The sequence below is a fragment of the Acomys minous genome, assembly GCF_964271855.1.
Source record: "Acomys minous genome assembly, chromosome: 1".
Lineage (NCBI taxonomy): Eukaryota > Metazoa > Chordata > Mammalia > Rodentia > Muridae > Acomys > Acomys minous.
This window is the reverse complement of record NC_140483.1, coordinates 5,377,894-5,390,919: the sequence shown is the minus strand read 5'-3', so window position 1 is coordinate 5,390,919 and position 13,026 is coordinate 5,377,894. Positions and strand designations below refer to the sequence as shown.

The window sequence follows — 13,026 nt, the reverse complement described above, 5'->3', positions numbered from 1 at the left end:
TTCAGTAAAGAATTTCAAAGAAACATAGTAATAGGAAGTAAAGTGGCTCAGGGAACGACTTTAATAAAGAAGTTATTTTGGGGAGGGGGGTGTGCAACTTTTACTACATCTATCTGGAGCCCAGATTCTAGACAAAGAAGTGTTTCATTACGGTAATTATCCAGATAGTTCAGACAGATCTTTTATGAGCACGGGGAGTGTAAGGCTAGCATGCCTTCCTGGCTGAGCTATTCAGCTATCTGTCTAGGTTGATAAAATTATTTGAAGAAATGATTGGATTTTATTTCTTTTACAAAGTCATATTTAAAGGCTGCTCATATTGTTTCAAGTAGGGTATCATTAACAACATTTTAAGGCATTCTGAAAACCAGCCTGGATTCAACAGGGGAAAGTCAGAAGCTCTGAGTCACACGCACACTAAGTCACTAGCTGCCCCCTCCCTGCATTTCTGCTAATTGGCAACTTTTCATTTAGAGATATTTCTGCATGCTACAAGGTGAAAACAAAAAACAAAAACCTTTGACATTTTTGAAGAACCTATTGGCACAAGTTAATGCTTTAACGATTTGTGATCTTATCAGCAAAAAAAAAAATTAAATTTCCCTTTACAATAAGAAGTTTCTAGCATAACCATTTTGCTTCCCATTCTCCCATCCTATCCAAAATTCCATTCATTTTTCACTTGAAAAATGAACACATAACATTTTCTGAGACCTGCCCAAGATATTGATTTCCACTTATTTAAAAGTTGCAATTCATCAAATTGAGCAAATAAAAGAGTGTGAGAAATAATTTTTAAAGTGCACTCACACTTTTTTCTCTTTTTACAAAAAAAAAAAAACCCAAATACTCAAAATTATCTTTTAAAGAATACACTAGCCAATAATATTGGAGAGATTTGTTTTTGCCGAGCCCTGCAATTTACATAAATTCTGAATTTGAAACCCACAACCACATATCATCATGCATAATCATACAATAACATCAATGAAATTTATAATTTCTTTGAAAATTCTATTGACATATTGATAGTATATAGTTGTAACCATTCTTGAAATTATACAGCAAAGCTTGTAAAAAGGCACTTTAAGAGTTGAGCAAATCAGAGGGGGCCTGGCAACTTACAAAGTGAGTTAGTGCAGGCTGGAGGTTGCACACAGCATGCTTGCAGAGGAGACCAAGCTAGCAAATGAATACACGGAGAACAAAGATGCATGTTGCATATGTACGACTTTATCCCCACAAAGTAGTGATTAAAATGAACAGAATTCTGCATAACAGGCACATAAAATATCACTCAGTGCCAGGCATGGCTAACACCTATTGAAAATAAGGCCCATGAGCATAACCATGGATGACATTTTAATTATCAAAATCTTCAAAAGCATACAAAGAAAGTGCTAGAAAGGGGGAGTTGACTAATGTTTAAGTTTAAAAACTAAGTGACATGTATCTTTGATTTTCATGGAAACAGAGATAAATAACCTCCCAACAACAAATGTAACCAACAGAGATGTTTATCATCTGACCTATTCCCACACAAGTCAATTTGAAGAAGTGTTTAAAGAAACCTCTTCAGAAAGTTGTTTTAAGATCCAGACACAGACTTACATAGAACTCCCAACATCTCTTCCCGGCACACAGACTCGCTTCTTTCTCACTGTAGCAGCCTGTTTCATTCTGAAAACACCCAGAAGTTCTTGCAAGAAACTCTTCAGAGAACCGCCTGCCCAGATGGACCCTCCATCAGATAGCAAAAGCCCAGCTCCCTCTCGCAGACTCAGATTCTCCCTCTCCATCAAAGTCCTAACTAGGACACCTGGCACATGTCTGATACAATGGCAGGCACAGTTCACTTTATGAGTGTATTTAACACAGGGCTTGAAAGAGTTCGGGTACATACCTATTCTCTCTAGGCAGGGAGAGAAAGCGTGCTACAAAGCCAAGCTTTAATTAGCAGTCACACTTGTGAACTGACTTCAGTGTTTTGGACAATTACAAACTACCCATCGCTGGCTGTTCAACACACACACACACACACACACACACACACACACACACACACACACCATCGATCTCCCTCTTTCTCCCCCTATCACCCTCCCTCCCTTTCTCAAACCCCCCCCCCCCATGCTAAGCACTGACCTGCCAGAGAGGCATAGACTGGAGGGAAGCAAAGAGAAAGTTCACTCCCTCCACCTGCTGCCCAGGGGTGGGGGTGCTTTTGGCAGCCTGGCAGACAGAAGCCTGAGCTATGACCTCAGCAGTCACCTGCCAACATCCTTAAGACAAACAAACAAACACATACCCCCCCATCCCTCCCCCCCCCCAAAAAAACCCTTCTCAGGCAGAGGCTCAGGACACAACAGCCAGATTTCCATTAGCCTGGCAATCCCGTTAACCAGAACCGCGTACTTTCATGAACCTCTTCAGCCCTGAAGCCTTGTGGTCTGGAGCTGTACAGAAACACAGACCCCAGGAAACTTGCACCTGTCTTTCTTGACACAACACACCTGTCCAGCCCTGCCCATGCGCATTCTGCTAACAGACTTTTGCCTGACTGGTTAGGAGAGGAAATGATTTTTTTTTTAAACAGAAGGACAAGAGGGGGTTGGTGAAAAAAAGGGAGGGCTAGGGAGGAGAGAGAACCAGACGGGAGACTCCTCTAGCTTTGACTTTGAAAGGAGGCCACCCTGGGCTTTCTCTGTTTTCATAAGCTTAAAGAGACAACAGACCTTCTCGGAAAACATAAGCAAGCAGGTGAGTTCCCAGCCTTCCTCGAGGCGGAGAAGGGCTCTGGGCTGCCAAGAACAGCAGTTCCACACTCCAGCCAGCCTCCTTAGGCTACTTAAGGCTGTCCCCCAGCCCCTTCGGCTTCTGCTCTGAGCATGCCAGGGCGACTCAACTTCCCAAAAGCTGGGCAGGGTCTGGAGAGCCCGAGTGAGTAGCTCCCGCTCTCGCTGGCCCCCACCGCTCTCTCCACCGGCGCTCAGTTTAGCAGGACTAACTGGCTGGCACCGCAGCGGCAAGGGCAACTTGCTCAGCTGGACTTTGGGTGATGTCTACCGCCCCCCCCCCCGCCTCCCCCCCACTCCACCCCGTCGTCCCTTCTCCTTGTCTGTTCAGGCTAGATAGCAGCTCTCCCCCCTCCTCCCTCCCGCCTTCCTCTCTGTTCTCAGCAACAATCACTCTCACCTCTCCACTCTGCTGGGCTCTTCTTCTCCCTCCCCAGTCCTAGGAACTGGGGCAACAGAGTAGCACCACTCAGCCGAGGCCAGCGCGCAGCTGCCCACCACCCAAGCGTGCCAGTAACGGCTAGGAGCGTCTTCTCGCCTATGGACGGCCCAAGCACACCCTGACTCGGGGCCAGCCCTCCGCGTCGCAGCGTCCCGCTCACCCCACGGGCGACCCCTGAGGCTCCCTGGACAACTCTCCCTAATCAGTGCTTCCCAGCGCGGTGGAGGGGCAGGGCGCTTGCTCCTCTGGACAGTCCCTTCCTTGTCCCCCCGGCTGCAGAACTGGGTGCAAGCTCCCAGCTCTGAACGCACACAGAGAGGAAAGTCACCGGGCGCCCCCTCCTCCCCGCCCTCTTCTCCAGGGCCGGCCCCTCTGCCTGGGGTTAAAAAGGAGAAGTGAAAGGTATGCAAACACCAAGCAAATAGGAAAAGCCGGGAAGAAAGGCAAGCTAGAATAAACAAGACAAAGGGGAGGACTGGGGACAGGCCCTGGAGTTTCAACTGGGTGAGGAGGGAAAGAAGAAGCTGGGAAGATGGGGAGACAAATCTAGAAGAACAACAACAAAAAGGGATTCGTCCCCTTCGCGGCCCCCTCTTCTGAAAAGAGTGCATGGGAAAAAAACCCAAATAAATAAAAGAAACCAAGAGCCTCAGCGCACCCCAGGCACAGTACACAAAAGGTGACAAGATCAGCGACACGTCCAGCAACACCAGCCTCCTCACCCCACCCCCCACCCCATCGCCACCACCACCCCAGCCACCGGCAGGCATGAGAAAGAAAATAAAAGCCAAGCAGATCACTTACTCTTCGTTAACTGGGAGGAGCGGAGCGCAGAGTTCCACTGAGGCTCCTGCTTAGAAAACTGTTTTAGAGGCTATTTGATTACGATTCATGTAAATAACACCATTTTCCCCCTGGAAAAAGAATGTTTACACGGGTTTGAGTAACGGGAGGCTCTTCTCTCTCCTTCCCATTCAAGAACAAGCCAGTGCGAGCGGTTCTGGAAAAGGGGAGGGGACAGCGACCGGGTGAAGATACTTACGCGGTGCGGGCAGCAGCAGGGCGCAGCCGCTCTCTTTCTCTCTCTCTTTTTCTCTCTCTCTCCCTCTTTCTTGCGGTCTGAGAGAAGAAACCCACGCGCGCACGCGGTGATGTCTTACTGGTGATAATTGGCCCAGGGGTCCGTGAGTCTGTGCGAGAGCGACTGAGCCAGGCGAGTACAGAAAGGAGAGGGGAGAAAGGAGGGAGGGGAGGGGAGAGGCGCGCAGGGCAGAGACCGAAGCCCCGGGAAAGAAGGGGAGAGAAAGCAGAGGAGCGGAGGAGGAGGAGGAGGAGGAAGAGGAGGAGGAGGAGGAGGAGGAAGAGGAGACGAGGGCTGGAGCGAGGAGCGCGGCGCGGTGTCCGGAGGCGCAGCGGGCGCGGCGGTAAGGCTTGTGTGCGCCGCGCGGCTTCCCCGGCTGCAGTGGCCGTAGCTTTCCCAGCGCTCTCTCAGCTGAGGGCTCCGCTCCACAACAAGATTTACTTTAAGACACAGCTGAAGGAAACAGGAAGACTGCACGTCACAGTCCCACTGACGTACCCGGCCCCAGCACCCAATCGCGAGGCGCCTTCGGATTCAAGGGGGGATAGCGAGGCAAGAGAACTTGAGAGGAAAAAAAAATACATATATATAAAAAGGGTGGGGGTGAGGGGCTGGGGAGAGAGGAGGGGAGAGGGGCCCCGCGCTCCCCCGCCCCGGCCTCCAGCCCCGGCCCCCACCCCGCCCTGCTACTGCTTGGGGCGCCTGGATCGCCGCGCCCCGGCCGCCGCGAGCCATCTGCGGGCGTTGTGCACCGTGGCGCCCGGCTCACACTTGCTCTTCCAGAACGCAGGTCTTTTCCCCCCCCTCTCTCTCCCTCTCTCGTTTAACTGATAGAGATGGTCGAGTTCTCCCAGCGGCCGAGCTAAAGGAGCGGTTCCCAGACTGGGGTGGAGGAAGGCTCGGAAAACTATCTGGGAGGAAAAGTGGTGGTTTTAAGGGTAGGGGGTGGCATAAAGGAGGGAGTGTGTTGTGGGGGTGGGTGGAGAGCGCAAACCGTTCTGCTTTGGAACCGATCGTAGATAGTATCACTAGGACCTGTCACCCTGGCTTCCTTTTAAAGAGGATGAGCAAATACAGGTAGGTTTAGGATTTGAAAAAATTAAGTGCCAGCGATTTCACACTGGGGCCGCTAAAGCTGTTATTGAAAGCTGTACCCACACTGGCTGAGTTCGAGTCAGTCAGACCTCAGATTTTACAGGAAGACTATTATACACCCTCGGTTACCTTTAAAAATATTATTTGAATGTAGGCATAATGACCACATATGCTACAAACATCATTTCTCCGTCACACTTCTCCAGTTAGCATATCCTAAGAAGGCCAAAGAAATTACTCCAATATAGAATTTACACAATTTCGGAGTCAGAATTACAAACTTAAAAGTTTTTAGGCAAGACATCTTGGACTCTAATGCTTAAAGCCATATAAAATGCATATTGGTTTGGCATCTTGGATGAAAAAAATGCAGCGAGATTTCTTCAGATAAAGTGTCTCTTAAAGAGGGCCTTGGCTTTCAGCGAGTGAAATGCTGAAGGAATCCTCCAGACCCAGCTTGAGCGTCCCTTTCCCTGGGCACAGTTAACAGCAGTGCTTACTAAAGAGGCACCATGGACGGAAACCCCTTAAAACCCAAGCCTCGCAAGAGCTGAACACACTGTAAATGTTCACACCTGGGAGACTTGGACCTTTTTAAAAAGGTGTTGCGGGACAAGTATTTTTCTGCTGTCTCTCCAGTTCAGTCAGATCAAAGGTTGAAGCTTGCTCTGACAGTCTTTAGGAGATCTGCGCTCACTGGCTGACCCACCACCGTCTGTCTCGCACACACTCGTTTCTAGAACCTTCACAATTTCAGCCTCCGATTCATTAGAATGGGAGAAGATATTAGTCCCCGTATAAATCGGACAGCTCTCTCTCGCTCTCTCCCCCCCCTCTCTCTCTCTCTCTCTCTGTGTGTGTGTGTGTGTGTGTGTGTGTGTGTGTGTGTGTGTAGTCTTTGCCCTGTGGGAAACTTTTGGCAGGCACGGAATTCAAACACTAAAGAAAAGGAGAGAAAGAGAGAGGGAAAAAAATCACGTCAGATTGGTGTTCCGGAAGAGACTTGTCTCAGCATCCCCAGCCATGTTTCCTTGTCTTTCACTGCCCCTAGACCTTCGCCAGCTCAGGTTGGGAAACAGCTTTGCCCAGCGCTTGTTCAGTACACTATTTACACGTCCAAATGATGAACTCCTGTAGCGAGAGTTCTAATCGGGGCTGGGGAATGAAATAATCTACTCCCATGCCATTAGACGGAGTGGAGTTTTGGTTGGGTACCTTTAAGGTAAAAGGATGTACTGAGGAGGGTGGAATTTGGGGTTCTGAGTATGGACCAAAGGCTCTTTCTTTCTCATTTTTCGTCCCTTTATTTTATCTTGAAGAATCGGTTTGCTTTTGTAAGTTAGCGTCAGGTTGACGTCTAAAAGGGAGGGGGCCCAGGAAGGAAAGAGCTTGAAGGGAGAGAAGAGGCAGAGTCCGTTCTGTAAGTACTTTGCGTCAGTTGCACCTAGCGTTCGGATGCAGGTTTTGCACACGCCACGCCACGGTTGGGATCTGACAACGCGAAAGTTTTCTTAGCACCCTTTATTAAGTCCTCTAGCTATCTCGCAGAGGGAAAAAATAGGCCTGACTCAAAGCTGGGGTAACCGCCGGACAGACCTCTCCATCATCAGCCCACGCACGCTGAGGTTCCCGGCTTGCCATGCTCAGCGGCAGCAGTTCGCAGCCCGCACCAGGGGCGCAGGATCTGCGCGTGGAAAGCCGAGCGCTGGCCATGCGGGGGCATGTGTGCTGAGGTGGGGACACGGGGCTCTGGAACCTGCGGAGGAGCCCTGTCTCGTCCCCTAAGTGTCCGGACCATGCCGTGAGCCAGGCTCCTAGCGTGCTGTCTAGCCTGAGCTTAGGCGCTCTCCTGGGTTCCGAACCACACTGGAACAAGGCGTGAGGCCCAAGGCCCCTATCTCTAGCGACTCGAGGTTTGTTTTCTGATAGGGAAGAAGCGATCAGTCCGGAGACCAGAAGTCGGGTCGGCTAGGTGCCTTAGGTGCCGGCTTCATAAGCGAAGTCAGGGGCCAAGCCTAGGCTCCTTGCAAGCCTTTCTTTTTCCCACCCTGGCCAGCACTGCCCTTGTGATTTAAAGCGAGGACAAGTTCTGATCCGTCATGGGACAAGCCTTGCTAGTGCAGGTTGCATTAGCTGGTTTATCCAAAGAGTGATGAATACGTTATTAGCGAAAGGAAGTTGTGCATCTGACTCTGGGCTAAACACACGTTGCCTTGACTTTTCCTCCGTGCATTTCTCCCCTGCCGTTCTTTCTTAAAACCCTTAGGTGGGGGCTAAGAAGGGAAGACAGTGCTTGTAGGTCATTGGAAACCTTACCAACAGCAGGCAGCAGTGCCCAAGTGCTGCGTTAGGGGGTTCAAGCGGATCCAGTGAAGAGGTAAATATGGGAATGGATTTGTAAAAAAGATGCTGAAGGACCTCGGCGGCCTCCCAGCAGCCCACCCACCCACCACCACCCACCTGAGCAGGGGAAGGGGGAAGCCGCAGAGGCAGCCAACAGCGGGAGCAGACCTGCCAGCTGCAGGTTGCCTAGAGGCTGGTTGACGGCCGGCCTCTGGCTCTCCTCCCCTGTGCCCAGCGTGTCGCCGAACCCAACCTGGATTTGTTCTGAATGGTGAGGAAGAGAAAGTGAAATGCCACCAGATCAGTAGCAAGTAGCAGCTGCACTGTTTTCCTCTTGGGAACCCCACTGCTCAGAAGCCTCCGAGTGATGTTTGTTTAACCAACAGCTTTCAAAGTAAACACCAGCGAGTCATTGCAAGGAAGTTGGGATCCATGAGGACTCGCAGGAAAAGTTAAAAAAAAAAAAGTTAAATGATAAAGCGTTCTCCCCACCAGAACAAAAAGAGACCCCCACCCCACTTTACCATAAAACGGCACAGGATCGCTACAAGCATAAACATTCATAGGAAGGAGTTATTGACAACAAGGAGTCCTCAAAGAAAAACAACCCCACGGGGATGAGGGGTTGTTGGTGACTGAGGCGGGGGTGTCAAAGGACCTCTTGAAGTGGGGAAGCGCACAGAAACGAACAAAGGGCTAGTGGAGGGCATTCCCTGCCCTAGAGGAATAAGGAGTAGGCTGGAAGCTATTCGCCGCCAGCCCTGGCTTTGCCTCAGGCACCGAACTTTCCAATATCAAGATATTAACAGATGGTGCGGAGCGCAGGGAGGGTTCCTACTTACGTAACCCTGCCACTGCACCGAGCCGCGCTGCTACGAGAAAGGCACCCGCCAGGCCTCGCACTCGCCTTCCGTGGGGCCTCTGTTGCTCCCCCAGATCGCGTGCTCATCCGCAACCCCTCCCAAGCTTTGAGGGCCAGGGTTCCAGAGAGGCTGTGATTTCGATTTAAAAAAAAATTACACATCGGTTGTCTTATCTTCTTCAGCCCACAACAGAGAAACTGCAAGAGTCTGTCTGGTTCAGAGATAAGCTGAGGGACGCCCGCGGGGACAAACGGGGTGTTCTTCCTCATACTAGAGGGTGTTACAGAGTAGAATGTACACACACACACACACACACACACACACACACACACACACACACACACCAACACACGCGCTGCCACTACCACTGCGTGTGATCAGCCAATCTTGCTGTCAGGAAAGTACAAAGGCAGGTCCTGGCTGCAGGGGCGCAGGGTGAGGGGTGAGCCGACCACCTTTGCACGCGGAGGGGGGGGAGGGGGGAGGGGGGCGCAGTCGCCACCCTTCCTAGCCTGACAGGGTGGTAAGAGCTCTGTGAGAGTGGCCCTGTAGCCTCCTGTCGTCTTCACGCCCAAGGCCACCTCCCGAGGGGCCCAGTCCCTCCCTGTGTCCCAGGTCCTGTGTACATGCATGTATTTGCGAAGCCCCCTCGGTGCTGGCTTTCTAAACACTGCAAGGAACAGCCCCTTGCTGAAAAAAACTGCGGGAAGGACTGGAAGGCCGGGAGTGTGCCTGGCAGCGCTGAGTGCGAGCCGGGCTTCCTGTAGTGTCCTCCTGCCCTCACTCCTGGCCTGGCCTTCTTAATAGGTCCCAGGCTAGGCGGCAAGGCCTCCAGATACTGTGGTGCCACCTTCGCCCCAGTGTGCCTGCAGGGGTCCAGGCCACCTGCCTGCCGCCTGGCTTGTCTCAACCCGGGTCCTGAGGCCCTAGCCTCCTTCCTTGGAGGCCACAAGCTGCCTCTTAGCTCTGTTTGCCCCGCACACCCGGACGCACTGAGCAGCCACCTGCTCCGCAGCGGTGAGACATGGGCCATCGCCAGGCCCACGCAGTTCCTGCCATGTCCCCTCCCCCACCCCGCCTCCCTCCTGTTGCTGTGGTGGTGGTGCGCCACAGCCTGTGAACACAATGGTGTTGAGGCAGGGACCCTCTGCAGGGACAGCAAGAGGGGCCTTGGCCTTGCCCATCTCTGTCCATTGGTCTAGGGCATGTTTTACTGGCTCCATTCCTTTGCTCTTTGAGTCAAGGGCGAGAATTCAGAGGTGTTTCTGCATTTTCTGGATGCTGGTGACAGGACTTAAGTTACAGATCCAGTCTCAGAGCTTTGACTGAGGACCAGCTCTAGAGACAAACAGGCCATGGCCAGAACAGGACGAAAGGGAGCCCAGCAAAGTTGCATTTTGTTTAAATTAGAACACAACCAAGCTGAATGCCAGATTTCTATAATTTTTTTTCTGGTAATATTTCTTTTATGAAGTATCTAAGTATCTGTTTGTCATCATTTTGAGATCAAAAGGCAAGCCCATATGCTACATAGTTTCTCAGAATTGCTGTTTAAATATGTTTGAAATGTTTTATCCAACGTGGAGGAAGAGGCTGCAAGGAAGCAAGCATAGTGACAGGGCTTGGGAGAGGGACTGATGCCGAGTGGGAGTGTGGTGCGGGTGGGGTAGTGGTGGGGTGGGGGGTGGGGTTGGGGGTGTGGTGGGATGTGGGTGGGGTGGTGGTGGGGTGGGATGGTGGGGGGTGGGAGTGGGGGGGTGGGGTAGGAGGGGGGGTGGATCTGAGGACCTGCTAGTCATTAGAATTACCCAAGATGCTTTTTTTTTTTTTAATCTGATCCCACCTGAGGAAAGAAATCCATGGGAGGAGGGGAAGCTAGGAATCTGAGGGTCACAGTAGGTCACTGTGTGCATGCCTGTCCCTCAGTTCTCTCTATCTGTAAAACGGGAAAAATACCCCAAATCAAAGACTTACGGAGTTTTGATACAGAGTTGTCTAAGAGGCGATTGGTGCTTGGCTATTTTAGAACAAGAGAGTGAGCAGTGGTCCCTGGATTGTTTTTAAAAATACTCATACGTGAGGCCTCCCTCCAGTCCCTAACCTTTGGGTTAAGCTAGCTAACCCTGAGTGTCCTGAGACTAGCTCATGAATAGTGTCTGAGTGCTTGATATGCCCTGACTGCCTCGCCCCATCATTGGAGCCGACAAAATAAATTCAGATCAATGATTGTCCGTCCGCAGACTTGGCTGTTTTATCAAGCCCAAGCCCACAGGAAAGTGGGAGCCATTTTACCATCATGGCGTTTGCTTTTTGGCGTCTTTGTCTTTCACCGTTCTGACTTCATAGGCAACAAACCTTCTCTATAGAAGTCGCAGGTCAGGCCTATGGAAGCACAGGACAAAAAAAAATTCTACTGAGGAAGAACTACAAGTAGGAAAAATAAGGTCAACATTTCTGGGCAAAATGAAAATATATGTATGTCACGTGTCATATGGTTTTCTGTTTTAATAAACAGCTCCCCTGAGTACATGTAAAGTCTTTTTTTAACCTTCATGAAAGTATATTCAAACCACTGAATCGAAGCCACTGCAAGGCAAAGCGGGAAAAGCCCAGCCAAAGGAGCTGTGTGCATGAAAAGGAGACAGACAGGAGGTGCAATGCCTGGCTGCTACCGTGTTGCAGACTCAAGGAAGACAGCCAAGGAAATGGACTCTCTGACCCAGCATAGACCAGATCGAGGCGCTGGCCAGATAAGTGCAGGAGAGTTAGCAGTTACAAGGGTAGAGGGGTGTTGGGTGTGGGGGTGTGGGGGCTCGGGGTGGGGGTGGGGGGCACTGGAACCTACAAAAAGCTTAAGCTAGGAGTCCTAGATTACAGAGGTTCAGGAAAAAAATGCCAGCCTGAAGCAGCCCGGCTCTGGGTGGGTGGATCCCAGAGTGTGGGTGGGGCACTGCCCACAGGAGGGGATGGAGGACACGCCCCTTTCATACCTGTACTTGGATATTGATATGCATCTTTGGGGAGTGTGGGAAATCCTGGCCTCTTTAGGTAGTCTGTACTCAGCTAGAAAATGCCTGTCAGCTTACAGGACAAAGGAAAGTGACAGCTAAGACAGGCAGAGAGGGACTTATTACTGAGGTAAGCTGTTGGGAGGGCAAGGCAACCTGTGACTTCTGTTCCCAAGCCCCTGCCTAGCGGTGCTTCTGAAAAAAAAAAAAAAAAAAAGAACATTTTTTTCCTACACTTTACTTGTGGATGGGAGTGCAGGTAAAGACTATGCGGGGACTTCTGGTGGGAGAAAGAGAAAGAAAGCAATGGCTGGGCGACAGAAAGGGGGAAATTAAGGGTGTGGATGGGAGTTGAGAAAGTACAGGTGTTTGGGGGGGATGTGAGGGTGCCTGTGGAGTGTGGGTGGGGCAGAAGGGTTGCATATAGCGGGAGTGCCAGGAGAGAGAGTGGGAAAGAGGGGCTGAGGGGGAGTGTGGAAGGAACGAGGGGGGTGTCGAGAACCGGATGGATGTGTACCCAATTCCAGTCCTGACACTCCTCAGGCGTGAACAGGGGTGAAACGGAGATAAAGGGCCAGGCAGGAGAAAGGGGATGCCTGAGGCCAGAGGCTACATTTGGCCTTGGTTCTAGTCTGGTGAAGGCCAATGTTTCTTGGCTTCCTCTAGCCCAGACTTTTGAAGCAGCTCCCTTGGTAATCCTAGGCTGGCTGTGAAGAGATTTGGACCAACACCTTGTAGCCATCACCCATAGAGGACAGACTGCCTGGGTGCATGCGCTCTCTCTCTGTCTCTCTCTCTCTCTCTGTCTCTCTCTCTCTCCATCTGTGTGTGTGCGCGGGCTTGTGTGCATGTGTGTGTGTGTATGCGGGCGTGTGTGTACACACGTGCATGTATGTGTGTATATGTGTGTGCATGCATGTGTGTATGGAGGGGTGATATGGCCTCTGTTCAGTCAGTGACGCCTTAGGTGCATTGTGTGTGCTTTCCCCTCAGGCCCTGCACATCAGCTTTCGCTTTGCTCCTAAATCAGTCTCCTTCCAGCCTACATAAGGAACAGGTTGGCCCCTTCACCCCTCTGGAGCCCAGGAGAGCCAGTCCTTCAGTCTCTCAAACACTGAGCAATCCCTTCATCTCTCCTCAGGGGTTATGTCTGCCTGTGGTCTGCAAGGGTCCAGTAGGGGTGAAACTCCAAGTGGACTTAGAAAAAGGGATCATTTTCTTGATTCCAGGGCATCCCTGCTGCTAAGACCCTGCAAAGCCTGGCATCTGGTGGCCCTGTCAAGAGCCTGGACGAGTCTGCTGCTGACCCGACAGGGGCAGTGATTAGCTCTGTTTGGATTGGTCAGCTTTCTGAAGGCTCGGTTAGCAGCTCTGGTCTACAAAATCTGGATGAGAGGCA

The 13,026-nt window shown here is 51.2% G+C and overlaps 1 protein-coding gene across 5 annotated transcripts in view; it reads right to left on the bottom strand.

Moving 5' to 3' along the window:
• PROX1 (prospero homeobox 1) overlaps positions 1 to 4,907 on the bottom strand; it is a 48,282-nt gene extending 43,375 nt beyond the window's left edge. Inside the window, exons 1-2 of one of the 5 annotated variants that reach the window (XM_084787597.1) lie at positions 4,280 to 4,907; positions 4,042 to 4,151 (exon numbers count right to left, since the gene is read on the bottom strand). The gene's annotated coding sequence lies outside the window, so the exon portion shown is untranslated. Of the gene's footprint in view, positions 1 to 2,735; positions 2,965 to 3,195; positions 3,989 to 4,041; positions 4,152 to 4,279 lie in introns of those variants that run through there. The other 4 variants (XM_084787601.1, XM_084787598.1, XM_084787599.1 and 1 more) reach the window with 4 other exon arrangements.
• Positions 4,908 to 13,026: the final 8,119 nt, after the last annotated feature.